Source organism: Clarias gariepinus, chromosome 11, assembly GCF_024256425.1.
Source record: "Clarias gariepinus isolate MV-2021 ecotype Netherlands chromosome 11, CGAR_prim_01v2, whole genome shotgun sequence".
In the NCBI taxonomy this organism is placed as follows: domain Eukaryota; kingdom Metazoa; phylum Chordata; class Actinopteri; order Siluriformes; family Clariidae; genus Clarias; species Clarias gariepinus.
Window position 1 is genome coordinate 20,398,902 of NC_071110.1, and position 21,656 is coordinate 20,420,557.

General features: G+C 38.3%; 1 long non-coding RNA gene across 1 annotated transcript; it reads left to right on the forward strand.

Moving 5' to 3' along the window:
* Positions 1 to 6,932: 6,932 nt before the first annotated feature.
* On the forward strand, positions 6,933 to 16,062 carry LOC128533202 (uncharacterized). Its single transcript, XR_008361346.1, has 3 exons — positions 6,933 to 7,140; positions 7,274 to 7,376; positions 15,849 to 16,062. It is a non-coding gene; the product is annotated as an uncharacterized LOC128533202 (long non-coding RNA).
* Positions 16,063 to 21,656: the final 5,594 nt, after the last annotated feature.

Below are 21,656 nucleotides of genomic sequence, written 5' to 3' on the forward strand. Positions count from 1 at the left end.
GATTAATACAAATCCCCAAAAATGATTATTTTATGGCACATTTATTTTCCAGGGGTTTGTCAATGTACAAATAACAAATTATTTATCACAAATTACACTAAATAAATATTGTTTGTGGTGAAAAATTACAAGAAACGATTTTTATTATAAAATAAGCAATATAAAAATATACATGTGGTATATAAAAAAATTATATATATATATATATATATATATATATATATAATATATATAATTTATATATTTTCCCCTATACAACCTTTTTTTTTTATATTGATTACTTTATAATTAAATTCATTTGTTATAATTTGTAATTTGTAAACCATAAACCTATGAATTTAGGTGGGCAATCTGTGGCCTAGGTCGGGGGCATTTTAGACCATAACACAGTAGCGTACTGTATATAGTGAGCATAATAACATCAATGGATACATTTGTTACATGGACAACAAAAAAGCAGGTGATTCAGCTCTATCAGCCTAATCAACCAAAAATCCAGCCGAAAGGAAAACATGATGAAGCCTATGTTGCGCTTGGATTCATGGTGGGGATGGTGGGGGCAGAGGAGAGACCTCTGTGTGTTTTGTGTCTTAAACCGCTGGCAGCAGACAGCATGAGACAAAGTAGGAAGACACTTAGAGACAACACACCCCAGCTCTAGATAAGTGACAAAGTAAGCCTGTTATAACAATTGCACGTGTATTTTATTTGTTTTGAACTTGGCGTTATTTGATCTTATTGGTTTAGAAATTGATTTTTCAATAAATAGTACACTTGGCCGTTTATGATTTTGTTGACAAGTGGGGCTTGAAAATTCGCCCACCCCCTTAAGTGGGGAATGAAAGAAAATGTTTGAGAACCACTGGTCTACAGTATGTTGCCACATATTCTTAAATTCTTATGAATGTTCTGCATTATTACTTAAATGCATCAAAATCAGTTTGTGCATAGTGATTAAGGCAAAGTAACTATGGTGGTTTAATAGAATAGTATGGCGTTAGTGAGTATGATACATGGATACATGCTGTAGAATGTATTGATTGCACCAGATGCATTTGAAAGAAGTTGTTTCTTTCTCCAGTTTCTTTTTTTTTTTGCATGTGGAAATTCTGCATTTTCTCCAACTGGACCAGATGAGTGTAGTAGAACATCTGAAGGTTTTAAAAAGACTCCACAAAATCTGTCAGCAACATTCTACTCTCCCCAAAGTTTTGCCCAAGACCCTAAAATGGTAGAAACAAATTATTAGCTCTTTCATTTGACATTTACATTTAATCATATACAAAAATTGGAAAACACGTACCTCAGATTCATCCTTAAAATGAGCAACCTTTTCTTTTAAAAGCTGGTGAGTTACCTTAAGGCTCAGTTGCCTATTTAACTTGTCTAGATGTTATAAAGTCAAAATTTTAGTAGAATGAATGCTAAGCTGTTCTGGACCTGTGCCCATAAGATTTTAGTGCACTAGCTTAATAAAGTCAGTGCTTACCCAGTTCCTTCTTTTTGTGTCTTACTGTGGTGATAAGCTGGCCAAGAAGTTGGTACCTTTCAGCTGGTACCACTTTGTTGTAATTCAGATATGGCTGATAGGATAGCTTTTGCTCTGCAAGCTTACATACTGAGATACACAATACCTCCTTTTGTTTCTAAAGCTCCTGGAACTGAGCACAATAACACAAAATGAAAAAATAAAATAATATGACTAATAGGTTTAATGTTTCGACAATGTGCAGGTGAAGCGCAGAGACAATACTACAACTAATAATAACGGGTATCTGTAGTTTAATTATCTTTACAAAATAAGCTCATACAGGAGCTTTTTGCTCATATAGCAATATTGTTTTAAATCTTACACATTTTTGTTTACTTTATTGATTTATTATTGTTTTACTATAATCTGTGAAAACTTACCTTTGGGGTATTCCTGGCAATGCACTGCAAAGTCTCATCATCTCCCAAAAGATCCCACAACTCCCTTTTTATTAAATACTTGAGGCATTCCGTATAAATGTTGGGGCCCCATTTATGGTACATTTCTATGTTAATAGGTTGGTATGCTGTAAAAAAAAATACGAAAAAAATAACACTCTGAAGCTTACCTCACGAGTTTGTTAGGGTTGTACGTTAACATGCTTGTTGTCTGTCCTGCGTTTTTGTTCCATTTTTTGGTTCTTGTTCAATTTTAATTTTAAAGGGAAAACACTGTTAATCTGTTAAAATAAAACTGTTAAAATAAAATCTAATTTAATGAAATTAAATCAATAATTAATAACATGGCACAAGTGCTTTGTAATCCAGTTTGATGCTTCCAGTTCAATTGTTCTTTAAATTCTGCAGTCTTACTACAGTAAGTCACCATTATATTTACCCTTTAAAGTGCTTGGCATTTAAAAAAAAAAACAAAAAAAAAAAAGTAATAAGTCAAAAAGAGTGTGTCAGGAAAAGGAGATGGTTAAAATTTAGCAGTATCCAGTATTTATATATATATATATATTAATAAAAGGACAAATACACTATATGCACTTGCTACATTGTAGACACTTTAATCTGGAATATAATTTTAATTCTGACAAGTGTTCCTTAGTCCTTGGCCCAGTTCTTGTGGCATACATTCCACAAGATGTCCATGTTGATCATTCCATAATAGGTGCATCGTCTTTACATCTATACGGCGTCTATACAACGTATCTTTATCATCCGAAATTTGCTGGTACTGTACTGTATGTGGACGGGAAATATATATATAAACAATCTGGAAATAGAGTGGAGAAACACCAAAGGAGAATCAACCAGAAGGTGGCGGTAGTGCAACACTTACGGATGCAAGCCGCCGTTAAACTCCAAAGAAGAAGAAGAGTTTGTTGAGAAGGAGACAGGGGTACAGTAGTTGCAGCTCGGAGTAATGGGCGTGTCGAAAGGTAGGGGGCTTGCCGAAAGCTCTTCATGATTGGTTGCACAAGTTGCCTGTTTAAAGGCTATGTTACGACCTCTATCGGAATTATAACAGGCTAATATTAAACGCTATTGTTCTTTCTAATGCGTTTAAGTAATGCAGCCAGCATAATCCTTCATATTAAAATTCCATTCTTTTCCTGTAAAATATCAATATTACAAATATTCCTTTCTAAACATTTTACTGCGTTGCCACGGGTTACTGACGTCATCCTCGCTCGTTTGAGTCATGGTCGTGGCTAAAAGGGATATACAGCTCCGACCGGAAACTAACAATGAAATGAATTGTTATACCTATTGTATCATTTTTCACGTCTAAAACTAATCTTTTCTGTAATACAAAAAGTTTTATTGTTGTATAGTGAGAGAAAAAAAAATGTTAGATTGATGTGCGCATGCCCAATAGAGCTCGAGCTGTATTCCTTCTAGCCTTAACTGTATTAAACCCATAATCAAAATCAAATTACAATTATTTAAAAGAATATAGTACCACAAGCTGTTCATAAAATTTTTAATGTAATTTTAATATTTTTGGAATACTATTAACTTTGTATTGGTTAAACAAGACCAAAAAAAGTTACAGAATTAGTCATTCAGAATGTTTTGAACTGAGTTGTTTTTCTGTAGTTTTACTAAAACTGCATAAAAACTAAAAACATTCTTGTTTATACTGTTTTGTTCACCGTTTTTTATACTGTTTACACTTTACTCAACTAAAATAAGCACACCATTTTCCACCATATCAGCCTTCTGTGTGGTAAACTGTCACTTTTTGCAGAACAGTAACTCAATTATCTTACCTCGGTTGTTCTCCAAGTTCTCCAGTGTTAAATTTAAGTTTTTTATTTAGGTTTATTTAAGTTTTTTTCAGTGTTATTTGTAACAAGGGTTGAAAGAAATGTAATTTCAATTCTCTATATGTATGCACTGTACATGTAGCAAAATTGACAATAACGTTGACCTTGACATTGCCTGATAAGGACAAATATTAGATTAGATTAGATTAGATTAGATTAGATTAGATTAGATTTAACTTTGTCATTACACATGTACAAGTACAAGGCAACGAAATGCAGTTTAGGTCTAACCAGAAGTGCAATTAGCAGAAAGTGCAGGATAAAGGTATAAAGTCCAAGTACACTTAAGAGGGATATGTGCAGGGAGAAGCTATGGGTAACTATTACAGAAGGATATTATACAGATTGCTGGTAACCATACTTATAAATTTACAATGGATCAGCCGTATATACAGGTTGTTATTAACTGTAGTCAGAAATTTGCAAATAGATATGAACATAATGTGCAGGATATTATGTAAGCATAGTATACATATTGCAAGTAACTATAATTATAAATTTACAGTGGGTGGTCAATATATACAAGTTGTTAGTAACTGTAGACAGGAATTTACAAATAGATATGAGCGTAATGTATAATGTAATAGTTCATAAAACACCACAATAAAGAGGAGGGTGGGTACAGTTTAGTAACCTTTGAAGTGGCACTTATTCAGTAAACAGTAAACAGACAATTTTAGCCAATAAAACATTTTATTTAGAGGCAGAGCTGCTCCGTTTTAGAGTGTACTCCACCCAACCTGTACACTCAATCTCATTCATTTATTTATGCTGTAGTAGCAGTCCTTTGTCTTTCGGCTGTTCCCTTTCAGAGCTCGCCACAGCGAATCATCTGCCTCCATCTAACCCTATCCTCTGCATCCTCTTCTCTCACACCAACTAACTTCATGTCCTCTCTCACTGCATCCATAAATCTCCTCTTTGGTCTTCCTCTAGACCTCCTGCCTGGCAGTTCCAACCTCAGCATCCTTCTACTAATATATTCACAATCTCTCCTCTGAACATGTCCAAACCACCTCAATCTGGCCTCTCTGACTTTATCTCCAAAACATCTAACGTGGGTTGTCCCTCTGATAAACTCATTCTTAATCCTATCCATCCTTGTCACTCCCAAAGAGAACCTCAACATCTTCAGCTCTGCTACCTCCAACTCTGCCTCCTGTCTTTTCTTCAGCGCCACTGTCTCTAAGCCGTAGAGCATCGCTGGTCTCACCACTGTCCTGTACACCTTTCCCTTCATTCTCGCTGATACTCTTTTATCGCACAACACACCTGACACTTTTCTCCACCCATTCCAACCTGCCTGTACCCGCCTCTTCACCTCCTTTTCACACTCTCCGTTGCTCTGGACCGTTGACCCCAAGTACTTAAAATCCTGCACCTTCTTTACCTCTGCTCCCTGTAGCCTCACCGATCCTCCTGGGTCCCTCTCATTTACACACATGTATTCCGTCTTGCTGCGGCTAAACTTCATTCCTCTGCTTTCCAGAGCATACCTCCACCTCTCCAAATTTTCCTCCACCTGTTCCCTGCTCTCGCTACAGAGCACAATGTCATCTGCAAACATCATAGTCCATGGGAACTCCTGTCTTACCTCATCTGTCATCCTGTCCATCACCAGAGCAAACAAAAAGGGGCTTAGAGCCGATCCTTGATGCAGACCCACCTTCACCTTGAACTCTTCTGTCCATGAAACAGAATCCTTCAAACTCTCGGTCAGAATAAAATGATGAGGCCTAAACCATTTCACGAGGCCTAAAAACATCTGTAGCGCAAAACGGACACCGATACAAACTGCCAACCCTTACTTTGAGGGAAAACCTGTCTGTGTTTCGTCTCACAGTAATATGTGTCTGTCGACAACAATTAAACGAAAAAAATATATATATATATTTATATTGACTAACCACACCAAGCTTTACCGCCGCCATGTTCTTTCATGCTAAAATAAAGGTACTTACATATAAATAGGATTACCGCTGATTGGCCAACGCAGAAGCTCCTCTACCAATGAGAAAGCTTTCGACACGCCCCCTACCTTTCGGCACGCTGATTGGTCAACGCAGAAGCTCTATTCACCAATGAGAAACCTTTCGGCACACCCCTACCTTTCGACACGCCCCCTACCTTTTGACACGCGACAAATTTTAGACAAACCCTTTGACCCCTACCTTTCGGCACGCTGATTGGCCAACGCAAAAGCTCCATTCACCTACCAGTTTCTTTTGACATGCACTCTACCCTTCGGCACGCCTTATTGCTTCAGCCTGCAGTTATCCCTACTTGTTGAGAAGACAAACGTTTGCCGGGCGTGTGGAAAAGGTAAGCAGGAATTAATTTCCATCTTTTTAAATAGAAACGAATGAAATGTTACCTGCTGTTTAGCGATGTTTAGTCACGTTATTTTGGTTTAAGCTATGTCTTGTATTTTTAATCACAATGCAGACAGGACACTTTTCAGTCACATACTGCTGTGAAAAAATATAGAGATAGATTCAATAGCTTCACAACTCATGAGAACAGACTGAAACCAGAACCGAACCGCAGATTAAGCACACGCATATAACCGTCGGTATTTTAAGTGTGATTAAAAATACAAGAAATAGCTTAAACCTAAATAACGTGACTAAACATCGCTACTATCTGCTATCTCTTTAGCAGACGTCTCCGCGACGTACCTGTGCTATCTAGGCCCCTAAACTTTTAGTCTCAGAGACCCCAAGTTGATGAAATGTATTATGTTAAAAGAATCTTTACAATAACTTGTTACAATAATTTGTGCATTCACAAAAATAAAATTAAGACCAAAAACAGACAGGGAACATAAAAAACCTATAATAGATAATAACTAGAAAAAAAAATAAGAGGAAAAACAAAAAGGAAAAATGTAAACGTAACCGTTATACAATTCATTTAGTTTTGATTTAGTAAGTTTACTAAGTAACCGATGAGGCACTTTTGATAACTAACGATAGGCTATAATATAACCTTAGAACAATGACCATAAAAGCACAGTTAGCCTCAGCTGAAACCATTGTACAACCAGGGGTAAATGATCAGAAGACCTGAGACTTGGGAAATGTATATTAATACCCCTATCTCACCTACGCGGTTTCGCCCGGTGGCTGTAAGTACGGTTCATCATGATTCACCGCGAGTTTTTTGGCGCTGTGAGTACGTTTCCATCTTTCCGCGTTAAAACATGTTGAATTCTTTTTGACGGTCCTCGCGGAAGCTTGCGGATCTTACAGAACTTCGTGGAACGTCGGCAGGCAATCACGACGACTCACGGTGCCTAACTCCGCATCTCACCGTGAGTCAAACCGCATAGGTGAGATAGGGGTATAAGAGTGCCAATCCACAATATAGTGGGATCCAGTTTTGGGGAAAGACTCAGTGAAATTCAGATCCAAAATCATGCTAATTGGTGTCTTAGACTAATTGTTTTCCTTACTCTACTCCAGGGCTGTTTTGAGTTTACTGAATCGTACATGTTCAGGAAGACTGCAACAAATGGAGACTCCACAAACTTGGATGAGTTCACGGCGTCAGTGACTAACTACATCAGTAAGTGCATGAATAACATCTGTGTCTACAGATTATTTCTAGATGCTGCAACCATGTGGATGACTGCAGAGGTGCATTTACAGTGCATTTGGAAAGTATTCACAGCGGTTCACTTTTTCCACATTTTGTTATGTTTTAAATTCATTATTTTCCTCAAAATTCTACAAACAATACCCCATAATGACAATGTGAAAAAGTTTGTTTGAATTCTTTGCAAATTTATTAAAAAGTTAAAAGAAAAAAAAATTGCATGTTCATAAGTATTCACAGTCTTAACACAGCCATAACACTCAAAATTGAGCTCAGATGTGTCCTGTTTCCACAACTTGATTGGAGTCCACCAGTGGTAAATTAAGTTGATTGGACATGATTTTGCAAGGAACACGCATCTATACACATGTGGACAAAATTGTCTGACCCTTCGGTCAATATATGAAAAACTCACAATGGTCACAGAAATAACTTTTATCTGACAAAAGTAATAATAAATAAAAAACTTTGAATGTTAACCAATGAAAGTCAGACATTGCTTTTCAACCATGCTTCAACTGAATTATTTAAATAAATAAACTCATGGAACAGGCCTACGTAGACAAAAATTTTGGTACCCCCAGAAAACACTGAAAATAATGTGACCAAAGGAACATGTTAATGCAAGGTGTGACCACTAATTAGTATCACAGGTGTCTACAATCTTGTAATCAGTCAGTGGGCCGATACGTATATATAGGGCTCCAGGTAGTCTGTGACATGGTGTGTACCACACTCAACATGAACCAAAGGAACCAAAAGAAAGGGTTGTCTCAGGAGATTCTAAAGAAAATGATAGACAAGCATGTTTAAAGTAAAAGCTCTAAGACCATCTCGAAGCAGCTAGATGTTCCTGTGACTAAGGGCCTGTCCACACAGAGACGCGTTTCGCTGTTTACGTATACATTTTTTATCGTATTGGCGTTTCGTCCACACGGATCCGGCGTTTTAGGAGACGGAAACCGCTATTTTTTTAAACTGGGTCCCAAAGTGGATAAATCTGAAAACGACACCCTTGCATCTTCATGTGTGCGGCCAATCCGTATATTTTGTGAAACGATGATGTCATCACATCACGTGTCGGCTGCGTCACACGTAACAGCAACAACAATAATGGCGGACTACATGATTGTGTTCGTGTTGCTACAAAGCCTACTAGCTTTATTACAGCAAAATCTATTGCTTCTATGCAACTGTTATGAGCAAAAAGCGATAATGGACAACACCATCTTGGTTTGTATACAGCGCGCAAGGTTATGCACATGCTTAAAGTCTTCTTCTCCGTGTATAGTGTATCTCTATGGCAGAATTACAGCACCCCATACTGGTCTGGCATATATACTACACTGTTTTCAGTGGTTTCGTATGTACGCAGATATTTCTTGAGACGACGCAGTGTTCACGAAAATAAATTATCGGATAGGGAACGCACCGGCTTCGTGTGGACGGAGTCTAAGGTTGCACATATTCAAAAATTTAAGATCCATGGGATCTCCCTGGACGTGGCAGCAGGAGGAAAGTTGATGACAAATCAAAGAGACAGATAATCCAAATGGTAGCAAAAGAGCCCAGAAAGACTTCTAAACATCAGTGTCAGATCGCACCATCCGTCGTTGTTGGAGCCAAAGTGGACTACATGGGAGACAACCAAGGAGGACACCATTACTGAAAAACAAATCATGAAAAGCCAGACTGGAATATTTCAAACAACATGTTGACAAACCACAAAGCTTCTGGGAGAATGTCCTATGGACAGATGAGACAAAAATAGAACTTTTTTGCCAAGGCACATCAGCTCTATGTTCACAGATGGAAAAATGAAACACATCAAGAAAAGAACACGGTCCCTACTGTGAAGCATGGAGGAGAAAGTGTTTATATTGAAAGTGAGTATCGTTGACAGTTACAGGAATCGTTTGATTGCAGTGATTGCCTCAAAAGGTTGTGCAACAAACTATTAAATTAGGGGTTTAAATTTAAGGGAAAAACTTTCTAATGACATGGAGAAGCTGAAATAACAGCTATGTATAATATAAGTTTACCTCATAAGACTCTTGTCTGTTACAGGGCTGCTCTCTATTACTTTATCATACTTACAAGCTCTATTTGCACTATACAGTATGTCTGCATTTGCACTCTCTGCCATGTGTCCTTACTTGTATATTGTATTTTTTTTATATTATATATATAATTGTATTTATTCATATTTTTCTTTGTATTTTTTAAATTCTACTTTATGTATTTAATGCAATCTGTTATCCACCAAGGGTCTGAAAGTGACACAATTTTAATTCTCTGTATGTCCTGTACATGTGGCAGAATTGACAAAGTTCTTATATAGTATATAATATACAGTATACATATATTCTGATATAATATGGATGTTTTGCAAATACGATGCACGTCAGTAACGTTAATCCGTGGGAGATCCTGGATACAGCTGGTGTAGAACGTAGCCATTGTTAAACTGAAACTGACTGATTCCTATTGAAAAGAATGCGGAACTAGGTGTGCAAGTAGCACATTGAGCATCTTTGGAATGAGCTGAAACATGCTGTCTGGAAAAGGCGCCCTTCAAACCGGAAACAACTGGAGCCGTTCATGAGGAGTGGGCCAAAAAACCTGCTGAGAGGTACAGAAGTCTCGTTGACAGTTACAGGAATCGTTTGATTGCAGTGATGGCCTCAAAAGGTTGTGCCACAAACTATTAAATTAGGGGTACCATCTTTTTTGTCTAGGCCTGTTTCATGAGTTTTTTTTCTTTATAATTTTGTTGGAGAATGGTTGAAAAGCAATGTCTGACTTTCATTGTTTAACATTCCTAAAATTTTAATTTATTATTACTTTTGTCAGATTAAAGTTATTTCTGTGACTATTGTGAGTTTTTTTTTCACTGACCGAAGGGTACCAACAATTTTGTCCACATTAAATCAAATCAAATTAAAATTTTATTTGTCACATACACAGTCATACACAGTACGATATGCGGTGAAATGCTTATACAACTGCCAGTGACCTAAGCTTATACATAAGAAATAAATATGAATAAAAGAAATACGCTAGAAATAAATTAACTAGTAAAATATACTGTACAAAGTAAAAATATACTGTAATAAAAGAAATAAGTTAGAAAACTTAGACTTAAAGTGTCTTAGTAAAGTGATTTGTGCAGTGGTCCATAGATAAAAATTATAAATATTATAAATAATATAAATATAGAGTGCAAGTGTGCACAAATGTGTCCAAGGTGGCCATGAATGCCCAGTCAGTGTTAGATGTTACAAAAAGATGGTATTAGTGTTGTGTGTGGTTGAGAGACCTTATCACCTGCGGGAAGAAGCTCCTACTCAGTCTTTCTGTGTTGGCCTTCAGGGAGAGGAATCGCTTTCCAGACTGCAACAGAGAGAACAGTCCATTGTTGGGATGGCTAAGGACCTTCACAATCTTCCTGGCCTTGGTCCAGCACCGCTTGCTGTAGATCGAGTGCAGGTCAGGGAGCTCGGTGCGGATGATGTGCTCCGCTGAACGCACCACCCTCTGTAGAGCTTGTCTGTCCTGCATGGTGCTGTTTCCAAACCAGGTCGTGATGTTTCCCATCAGGATGCTCCCTATGGTGCAGCTTGAAGGGCAGTCTGAAGTCTTTCAAGTGGTTGTATATAAGGTTTCACAGTTAACCGTGCATGTCAGATTTGAAAACAAGCCATGAAGTCTAAGGAATTGTCTGTAGACCTCCAAGACAGAATTGTATCGAGGCACAGATCTGGGGAAGGGTACAAAAAAAATTTCTGCAGCAGTTTTAATGTGCACATTAACTACATGGTTATATGACTATCATTGCTGTCATGTTCACTGAGTGCATGAATGTACATTTCTTCTTTGTCTTTCGGCTGTTCCCTGTCAGGGGTCACCACAGCGAATCATCTGCCTCTATCTAACCCTATCTTCTGGATCATGTTCTGTCACACCAACTAACTTCATGTCCTCTTTTACTACATTCATACATCTCCTCTTAGGTCTTCTTCTACACCTCCTGCCTGACGGTTCCAACCTTAACATCCTTCTTCTAATATATATACACAATCTCTCCTCTAAACCATATAAATCTGGCCTTTTTATCTCCAAAACATCTAACATGGGTTGTCCCTCTGATGGACTCATTCTTAATCCTATCTATTCTTGTCACTCCCAAAGAGAACCTCAACAACTGAATCTCTGCTGTGTTCAGCTCTGCCTCCGGCATTTTTTTCAGTGCCACTGTTTTATAGAGCATTGCTGGTCTCCCTACCCTTTTGAATACCTTTCTTTTCATTCTTGCTGATACTCTTTTATCACACAACACACATGACACTTTTCTCCACCCATTCCAACATACCTCAATCTCTCTAGATTTTCCTCCACCTGTTCCTTGCTCTTGTTAAAAAGCACAATGTCAACTGTCAACTGCCAACTTCATTGTCCATGGAGACTTCTGTCTAACTGAATTTGTCATCCTGTCCATCACAAGACCAAACAAGAAGGGGCAAAGAGCCGATCCTTGATGCAGACCTACCTCCACCTTTTGTCACACCTACAGCACATCTCACCAGCTTTTTCTAAATCTACAAAGACACAGTGCAACTTTATATTACCTTCTCTGTACTTTTCCATCAGCATTCTCAAAGCAAATACTGCATCTGTTGTAATCTTTCTAGGCATGAACCATATTGCTGCTCACAAATGCCAATTTCACTGGTGTTCTTAATAAAGTACAAGTTTTTATTTTAGAAATCCTGAAATTTTTTATCCTGGCAATTGAGCAAAGGTCAAGTTACAAAACCTTGTCCGGTATATTTGACCTGCATTACAAGTACAAACACACAGGTAATCAAATGACTCTAGTTAAAGTACTCCATAGAGCTTTCTATTTAAGTAAAAGTAAGATATTTTATCTTGGTAGGACATGTTTAGTACAGCAGTATGAGTCAACTTTATTGTCGATTCTGCTACGTGTACAGTGCATACACATAGAGTATTGAAATTGCGTATTGAAAAAAGCACAAAAAACCTTAAATAACACAAACTAAGACTAATGCAGTGGTATTGACTAACTGTCCTGCAAAAAGGGACAGATAGCATAACAGAAGGCTGATATGGTGCAAAGTGGAACAGTTCAAATAAGTGTTGTGCAAATGAGCTTTTTTTTTTTTTTGGTTTAAAGTGACATAAGTTAACAGTTCCTTCATTGCTGGGTTGAGGTACTGAACAGTCCAATGCTGCACAAGTGACAGGTGCAGGTGTATGTAAAAATGATCCAATGCTGCACCATATTATTTGGCCTATTATTTCAGCACAGCGCTGGATGATATGGCAATGTGATCTGGCAACTTACATTTGCACGAAAGCATGGGTGAGAGAGAGAATTTGAGTAAGTGCCAGTTTAATTATTTGGTGACCATGTAAAGGAGATTGAGTTAAAATACACTTAGTGTGCCAAAAAAAGATTTAGGCCCATAAGCTTAATTCATATGAGTGCTAATGTTTTGTAAGTTTTGTAATGTTTTGTCTGTTTTTACTCAGTAGTAAATCTAGGGCACCAAAATATCCAGTGACAGATGTCCATTTACAGAAGTCATTAAAGACTGAAGTCAAAATTATCTGTATTATTCATAAAACTTACTTTTTCCCATTATCATGCATAAATCCCATTTTAAATAGCAGGGAAAGGGTTAAGGAGTTAATGCTGCTCACCTGCACAAGGAAATGGGCCCTATATGGTTTTAATTGTCCCAAAAGACCAGTGTTGGTCACAGGGTTAAGCTCTCGCGAGCATGCGCGAGAGAGCCCGGAGCGGCGTCGGGTCAAGTGTGCCGGTATAAAACCGGAACGACGCGGAGAGATGAGATTCACAGTGCTGTTGTTTAAGAGAGAGAGAGAGAGTTTGTTTGTTTGGCGGATCCAAAGGATTGCTTTTCCCGGGCGGATTAATCCCATTGGACACTCACAATTTACCTCTCGTTCCGTTTCCTCGAGCTCCCGGATTCGACATCTTTACCGGTGAGGCCGAGCCGTCTCTCCCGTGCATCATTTCACACACTGCAATATCATTGACTCTGGACAATCATACACACACCCGCATACGACACACACACTGTTTATATTTGTATATATTGGTTTGTGGTGCACCCTGTTTGTTTATTTATTGGTTTGTTTTGTATAATACACTTGACTTAGGTCTGGTTTAGTAATTGTTTTTGTGTCGCGTCTTATATTGTCCCGCCTCGATTGCGCAATACCGGAAGTGCTGTTTACAAGCCCATATTTTGATTCTCGACCCCGTTGCATAGTAACTTGACATGCACACTGCAATAGTGTAACATTCTAGTTCGCAGGGTGCACCTCAGCTTCTATTTTGGGTTAAACTGCATGGCTTTGGCATTATGGATTTTTTCTTTCTTTCTTTTAATCTTCACATTTTTCTTAATCTAATTAATTTTACAAACACATTTTAGATTTTACTGGGTCACAGCAGCACCATCCCCTGTAAAAGGGGTCTAGTGATACCCATGTTGTCAGGGATGATTATGGGAAACAGGATGCACCTGAGCGCAATTTTGCAAAGGCTGTGAATAATTATGTACATGTGCTTTCCCAATTTTCTTTTCTTTTTAATAAATTTGCAAAAAAAAGTAAACTTTTTCATGTTGTCATTATAGAGTGTTGTGTGTGAAATTCTGAGAAAAAAAGATTTTAATCTATTTTAGAATCAGGCTATGACATAACAAAATGTGGAAAAAGTGATGCGCTGTGAATACTTTCCAGATGCACTGTATAATGCTTTATATGTCAAAAGTAGTATTTTAAAATCAATGCGAAATTTCATGCATTGAAGTGAAGCCAATGAAGTGAAGATGAGATTGGGGTGATGATTCTTCTGGTTCTAGTGAGGACTCTTGCTGCTGCATTCTGGACTAGCTGAATCTTGTTTATGCACCTAGATGAACAACCAGACAGTAAAATTAAATTTTACTCAAATTCAAAAGCAGTTCAGAATTGTTGTCAGGACATTCAGCATTTCTGACACCCTTTTCTTTTTTTTTTTTTTTTTTTTTTTTTTTTAATTGTAAGATAGGAAAGGTTAAATAATGTTGGGCATGCAAGCTATTGTAAATTATTTAACTAATACATTTCATGTTTATTTCCAGGCTTGCATATTTGTCATTTCACAGCTTAGGATGAGTATGGTCACTCCATAAAAAAATCCACTTATTTTTATTCCTAGTGCAGCTGAGACACTATTATTTTAAACAGTTAACACACTTCTTAATTACTTACTGTGTAGCCCTGTATTAATGTGCTGCAGAGTAAGCTGGTTAGGCAAGTTATCATATATCTAATTATCTTTAATACTATAATGAATAATTTAGTAAATACTTAGAATGGCCAATCATTTTCTTAAATAAAAAATTTAATATTTATGTATGCATGCTACCAATGACTTCAGACTGTGGCATGTAATTTGTATCCTTATAAGGTACTTGAGGTGTACAGTACTTCAAAACCGGTGCTTCTTTTATTCCTTCTTTTTTCATTAGTCATCTGTCTAGGCAAGAAAGAATGTCTCGGGTTAAAGCAAGTCTTTTTAAAAGGGTGTCATCAGCATGGGTAACACATTTGCCACATCTCCCAACATGCGCTAGGTGCATGTTGCATGTACCCCACCATGTGCATGGCCATCGCAGCTCTAGACCAATAAGTATGCACCAGTAAAGTATGCATACAGCAGAGTAAAATGCATGGTAGTGATGTTTAAAGACTATTGTACATATTCTTTAGACAACACTGTTTATGTAGTTCATGTCTGTGAAAAATGTATTCTTATTCTATATTCTTTTTTGCATTTTTCATTAATTTTATTTGTCTGTAGAGTTAACGTTTATATGAAGTTAGCTTAAACTTACTTTTTATTTGAAACAAATGGGACCTGCATTTTAAGTAATCATGTGGCAGACACTACACTGCCTAAAATTATGCAAATAATGGAAAGGGCTTAATATGTACATCAACTATTAAAATGGGGAAAGATTCGATCTTTGTAACTTTTATCGTGGCCTGTTTTTTGTTGCTCGTAACTCTTGCAGGTTGTTTACAGGATGTTTTTGTTTATGGTTATTAGCTATGTTTATGTATGCACGTGTGCACTAAAATGACTCCTTATAGTAGAATGCCCCCTGGTGGCAGTAGCTGGCTTGCTGTTTTACTCATTTAATAGATGTGTTGTATTTTACTGTGCACACATTATTTTCCACATGGAAGATGTCTTTATTTATTCTTTGTAACAGTACAATTATTTGTTTATTCTGTTTGTGTCATTATTGGTGTACTATCATATTGCCCTTTTTATTCCAGAAACTCTGAACTTGTGTGCACTGAAGCCTCAAATTTCTGTATCTTGTTTCTCTCCAGGAGCCTGGCTTGTGGAAAGTAGTGTCAATTCAATTCAATGTAATTCATCGGACGTGGAAGTTATCTGTTGATTTACAAGGATTAAAGGCATCCCCTGAATGTTAACAGAAGTGACAGTGGGTCCAAGTCACGTCAACCAGGATCGCCTTTCATTTACATGCAGCCTTCTTTAATATGTTTGCACCATTCACATGTTTTTTTTTTTTTTGTTTTTTTTTGTTTTTTTGTGGTTGACACTCATCATCGCACTGTGGGTGAGGTCATCTGCAAATGTCAATCAGTGTTTATTTATGATAAATTTTATTACCAAGTTCCGTGGCAGCATCATGCTCTCTAAACAATCCAAATATTGTTTTTTACTTTGTCATTGTTCAGTATTGTTTGAGGTATTGTCCATTTTAAGATGTGGAAAAAAATAACTTTTTGTTGAGACACATATAGTAAAGGGGCTACTGTGTAGAACAACTTTCACACACACCACACACAAACAGAATCATTGAAGACTCTGGAAACTGGAATCTTTAACAAAAAACCTCTCTTATGGCACTTGCTTTGGCCTCCTTGTGAGAATTTAATTACTTAAGAACTGTCACTACACTTAGACACACAATTTTTAAAAATGCTTTATGTCCGCACACACACACACACACACACACAAATATCACAATGTTATATTTCTATATTCCACATTTTCAAGATTCAAATAACTTTATTAATCCCAGGGAAAATGGTTATGCTCGGTTAAGGTGCTCACAGTTGTTACTATCAGAATATAACTCAAGGCCACTTGTAAGCATTGCACAGTAATCTAGTATTGATTATGTAATATTGTATTATTATTATATGTAATCTTGTATTACATATTTTATCGGGAAGTAGTATTGCAGTAATCATATTATTAATATGGTAAGTGATGATGTTCTGTTGTGTAACAGTTAGTGAAAAATCCACATACATGTGTGTATGAGTTACTGGAAAGAGTTGTAAATTTTTTTATGGCTGTTGGGAGAAAGGATCTCCTGTGGCGCTCTGGAACACTTGATAGTAATCAGTCTCTGGTTGAAATTGCTCCTCGAAGCGAAGACACTGTAAAGCGGGTGAGAAGGATTGTTCAAAATGGATTGTACTTTGGATAGAATCCTCCTCTTTCCTTCTACATCCACAGAGTCAAGCTCAATGCCTGGCACAGATCCGGCCTTTTTAATTGACTTGTCCAGTTTGTTCTTATCAGACACCTTAATGTTACCACCCCAACAGACCACAGCATAAAAAATGACACTCGCCACAACGGTTTCATAGAACATCCGCAGAATGGTGTTACAGACGTTAAAAGACCTGAGCCTTCGAAGAAAGTACAACCAACTCCAGCTGCAGTGCTGCAGATCAAAGTCTGCGGCGGGGTGCTGCAGCACTGTAAGCACCTTTAACATTAGCATACAGCAGGTCTAGTGTGCTCTCCCCCCTAGTGTGCCGATCCACATATTGAGTGAATAGATGGTCTTCAGGACTTAGTCATGTCTCCACCGGTACCGCCCTTCTCCAAGTGCCATGCTGCAGCAGCTGAGTATGTGCTCTAAGGTGCATCTCTTGGAACACAAAGGGCATGCTGGTGTTTCGGCTATGCCACATGTGTGTAGATTAGACGGACTTGGAAGCACATCATACACTGCCTGAATAAGTAATTTAATGCGGGGAGGCTCCCCTCTTACCTCCTCTTGAACAAGGCGCCGCCTTCCTTTCCCTCTGGTGTTTATTTGGGAAGTTAGAAAGGATCCTAAGCCAGCTCTGCCTTTTGAGACCACTCCCACCAGGCTCCTATGCCGTAGCCTTGCCTCGCCTCAGCCTCCTGGACTGCCTCCTCTGCCCTCCACTTCCTGACTGTCCTCACTTGGATCCCAGCTTTAGCCACCTTTGGATCACTAGAGTCCCTAGACTATCACCCTGTAGCCCCCACCTCAGTAGTGATGAATTGCTTTGAGCGGCTGGTCAAGGACTTCATCATTTCTTCATTACCAGACACATTAGACCCACTACAGTTCGCTTACCATCCAAATCGTTCTACTGATGATGCCATCTCTCATCTTCTTCACACATCACTTACTCACTTGGACACTAGATTTAAATCTTATACCACCTGAGGAACTGTTTTCACAAGACACTAAGCATAAAACTGAATATGTTACAAATTAATTGAGAAGTGTTTTCTTTTTTTGTTAAAACTGTGATTTCATCCTCAAATGCTGATTTGTTTAAAGAAAAGAGAGTAAACAAAGGGTGATATAAGTGTCAATATTTCATTTAAATGTAAAGTGAAAAAAGGAAATATAAGAAATTACAATGTTGAGACCCCAGTAAAAAAAAAAAAAAGTTTGTGAATCCTGGCAAAAAAAAGTGTAACAGCAAAATTGAGAAGTGACAATTCTAATTGTGAATCTGTTATTCCTTTTTTTTATCTAATATTAAGAAATCTCAACCCTCAATTGCTTAGTGTCCTGTAAAAACAGTTCCTTAGATAGTATGTAGAGAGATTTAAATGTCTCTTGTGTTATTTTGAATGTTATACATCAAATACACTCAAATACACATGTATTCAGACAAATAATTCTTGAGTCATTTTACGGTTGTTTACTGCTCTTTCTCAGCAGGAAATCTATTCTTCTGGCACGCTGTTTCACAAATTGGCATTATAACCCTTTTTATACTGTAAGTTATTAGCTGAGAGAAAACGCTACACATGCAGAATAGTTACCATTTAAATTTACAAATTGATATTGATCAGTCAAATAGTATCTGAGCCAGGAGAGGGCCGTTTCTCTAATTCCTACTACATTATTTAATCTATGAAAAAGATTACTATGATTAATGTTATCAAAAGCTGCACTAAGGGGGCCTCCGAATAAAGCGCTCGCCCTATCATCCAGAGATCGCTGGTTCGAACCCCGGGTGATGCTGTTTTCCTCTCACAGCCGGAGGTACAGAGAGAGCTGATTGGCCGAGCTCTCTCAGGGGGGAGGGATGAGAGGTACTTGTGCTCCCACATCAATCACGGCTCTACGGACAATCTGTGAGCTCGCGCACACAGCAGGAGCGGCTAGCGCTTTCCTCCGAGTGTGTTACTCCGCCCCTAACGGTGCGTGAGCGAGCAGTTCGAAAAGATGCGGTCGGCTCGCGTCACGTGGTTCGGAGGAAACACGGGATAGCTTTCGTCCTCCCGACTGAGTGGTGGTAGTAGCCTTAATGTGTGTGGGAGCCTCCTAGTGATGGGGAGGAATTGGCCACGACTAGATTGGGGAGAAAATCAGGGAAAAAAAAAAAAAGCTGCACTAAGGTCAAGTAACACAAGAAGAAAGAACCCTGATTACTACATTAACAAGTGCTGTCTCTGTGCTGTGATGAGGCTCAAATCCTGACCCATACAGTTTGTGTATGCTATTCCTATGTACTGTAGATATAAACATAGCTGCTGTGTTACAAACTTTTACTGGATCTTTACTATAAAGGGGAGATTTGATATCGGCCCTGTAGATGGACAGCTGACAGGGGTCAAGGTCAGGTTTCTTAATTAAGGGTTTAATAACTCCTTATTTGAAAGAGTTTTTTCTGATACTATTTGTTTGAGAAAATGTGTCGGTATAGGATTTAGTTCACAAGTTGATTATAAAGGTGAGTGAAATTAGTTCATTCTTTTGAACAGGAGTAAAATATAAGTAGGTGCTGATCCGATATGGTTAGCTTACTTCTGCATCAATGTTTATTTAATTGTCTTCAAAAGAATTAGCTTAAACCTATGGGCATGAGTTAACCTTGGGTGCCCATATATATGGGTGCCCATATAATTTTATATATATATATATATATATATATATATATATATATATATAATTTTACACAGTAAAACACAGATTATCCTTGCACAGCTGGGTGTGTTACTGAATGAGTCTGCCACTCTACACTAGGCCGATTTTGTAGTGGTTACACATGTATGCCTGTGTTGTTTTACATATGTGATAACAGTCCTGTATTGTCTGTCTGATAGATGAGACAGAGTATTTTCTTGGTTCCATTGGAAAACATTTCATGTGAGTAGAGCTAGGGAGTGGCATTGGCAAATAATTTTTTTTGTAGTAATTATATTTCTAATAATCTTATATTAATAATTGATTTTGCGTACAATTTAAACTTATGACGAGGACCAAAATGGCTCTGTAAACGCACCCTAAATTTATTGGTCGTCGCTCACTACGTAGGCTCCCTATGCAGGCAGCCCCCCCTTCTGCAGTTGGACAAAGTGGGCAAATTCACATTAATGGACCTCGGGCTTTCTCGCATTATAAAGGCAAAGCGCGGAGTTTAGTCCAGGATCCGGCAAAGATTCGCACGGTGGATTTATTAAAGAGAGTGGCACACGAGCAGGGCGATGTTACGCGCCCCAGAGACTTTAAAGGCGAGACCGAAATGCCACACTTGGATCTCCGCGAGAAGGACTGCGCATAAAAGAACTGCACGAGCTCCTGCAGCACCTTCACTTATGCGTAGAGCCACCGAAAAAGAAAAGGTCGCAGAGAGAACTGCCTTAAGGCTCCTGATTCCAGCTGGGAAAGCCGCCAAGCCGTCGGACATCCAAGGAAAGACTTCCACCCAAAATGAGCTGAAAGGGGCGGTGCAAGAGCGCTGCCTCCGCGTGCTCCAGTCTGCCAAACTGTCCATCGCCGCCTTTCGCTAGCCGTATGCGTGCATGCCAGCTGGGCACTGTCTCCGGACCTGCACATGCACACCTTTATTCATTCTATTCTATTCTAATCCATCATCCCTCTTTTAACCCTGCACAGAGGGTCGAACCCGTTACATTTCCACAGGGGCGCTGTAAAGGGGGGGTAAACGATGACGATTCTCGGGGCCCATGACTGAGAGGGGCCCCAGAGAAGCTCCCAATAAAATTGTGGTGCTGATAGTAAAAATTATTAACTTAAAAATATTCTATTTGCTGTTTCCTGGTGTCAAAAAATGTGTTTGGTCAGGAAACACAAACGTCCGTGAGCCCCTCTCCCCCTCTCGATTATCATAAATTGGTTCAGTCCGCCCATATTGTATCCTGTCAACAGCTTGACTCATTTTGACATCTCGGCACTTATAGCGCCGGCAGAAGTGAAAATGCCTCAAAAATCTGGAAGCCAAAAACGAAAAGAGAAAAAAAATAAGACAAGTGAAAGAGGCAAAGGGTCGACAGTATGTCACCCAATATTTCAGAAGAAAAGGTGGGTTTGTAAGTAGGACTAAATTGTTAGTGGACCGCCCGTGTGACAATGATCGTAGCCTATGGTTTAAATATTTATTTACACAAATATTTAAACAAGTTTTAATGAAAATTCATGTAGTTTTAGGAAAAGTTAGGGAGCAGCAAGGCTTTGTAATTTATCTAGACAAAGTTATTGAATATGCAAATTTCAAAACGGGCAAAATGACGCCTTGTTCGTTCTAGTGTTAAAGATAATTACCCTAAGTTAAAAAGTGCATGATTAGGGAACTCAATTTTCTCCCCATGTTAGAAAAAATTACAATACAGTTTTAGTTAAACGTTCAATGCAGTCAAACACACTTTGTGAAAATCATGTCTCGTTCCAAACAGAGTCAAATGAACCAGCAGCAGCAACTGGTCCGGCTGTCTCCCAACTTCTAACTTCAGCATCCCCTGAATCAGCCCCTGGGCTTCCACATGAAGAAGAAGGTGAGCGGCTATTAGTATTAGTTTAATGTGCAGTATTACAGAGGACAAATTATGGGTGTGGACATGGGATGGAGTTTGATTGA